The sequence below is a fragment of the Palaemon carinicauda genome, chromosome 31 (genome assembly GCF_036898095.1).
Source record: "Palaemon carinicauda isolate YSFRI2023 chromosome 31, ASM3689809v2, whole genome shotgun sequence".
NCBI lineage: Eukaryota > Metazoa > Arthropoda > Malacostraca > Decapoda > Palaemonidae > Palaemon > Palaemon carinicauda.
The window spans coordinates 21,984,376-21,984,902 of record NC_090755.1 but is presented as its reverse complement, the minus strand read 5'-3'; the positions used below and the strand labels follow the sequence as shown (position 1 = coordinate 21,984,902).

Below are 527 nucleotides of genomic sequence, written 5' to 3'. Positions count from 1 at the left end.
AAGAGTCTATGGTTTAGAATAAATTTAGCAACAATTGTAGAAGAGTCTGGTGTGGAATAAATTTCAGTTTTCAGAACATTTTGTTTTCATAAAATTTTTCTATCCTTCCATGTAGCTATAAGGTTGTGATACTATAAATGTCATCCTCCGATGAAAGCTTTAGGCAATCATATTTCATATTAATGTACATTCAATGCTGTGGCAGATATCGTGATAATCTTAATATCTAGTCTCTTTCGTGTCAGGGAACCAAAAACTAAAATTACTGATCGTCATTTATTGCAGAAATGTTCAGGTCTTTGACTTAATCTCAATTAAAAATGGGATAATCAGAGGTGGGAAATTTCTTTGAATGTTTTACTAAAACCAACTCAACCGTGATGTTATGCTTGAGCTTTAAAAGATTGTTGCACTTAATAAAAAGCTGATCCTGAACACTGCAAAATCTAATCATAAAATCGGAGTTAAAATCTTTCAGAAACAATTAGCAGATAATCAACAAGGATGCAAGGATGATTACAATATAG

At 31.5% G+C, this 527-nt stretch overlaps 1 protein-coding gene across 1 annotated transcript in view; it reads left to right on the top strand.

Annotated features, from left to right (window-relative positions):
* Window positions 1-36, top strand: part of LOC137624898 (carboxypeptidase B-like) — a 69,644-nt gene extending 69,608 nt beyond the window's left edge. The window contains exon 13 of the mRNA XM_068355833.1: window positions 1-36. This exon is cut by the window's left edge and continues 386 nt beyond it. The gene's annotated coding sequence lies outside the window, so the exon portion shown is untranslated.
* The last annotated feature ends 491 nt before the right edge of the window (window positions 37-527 follow it).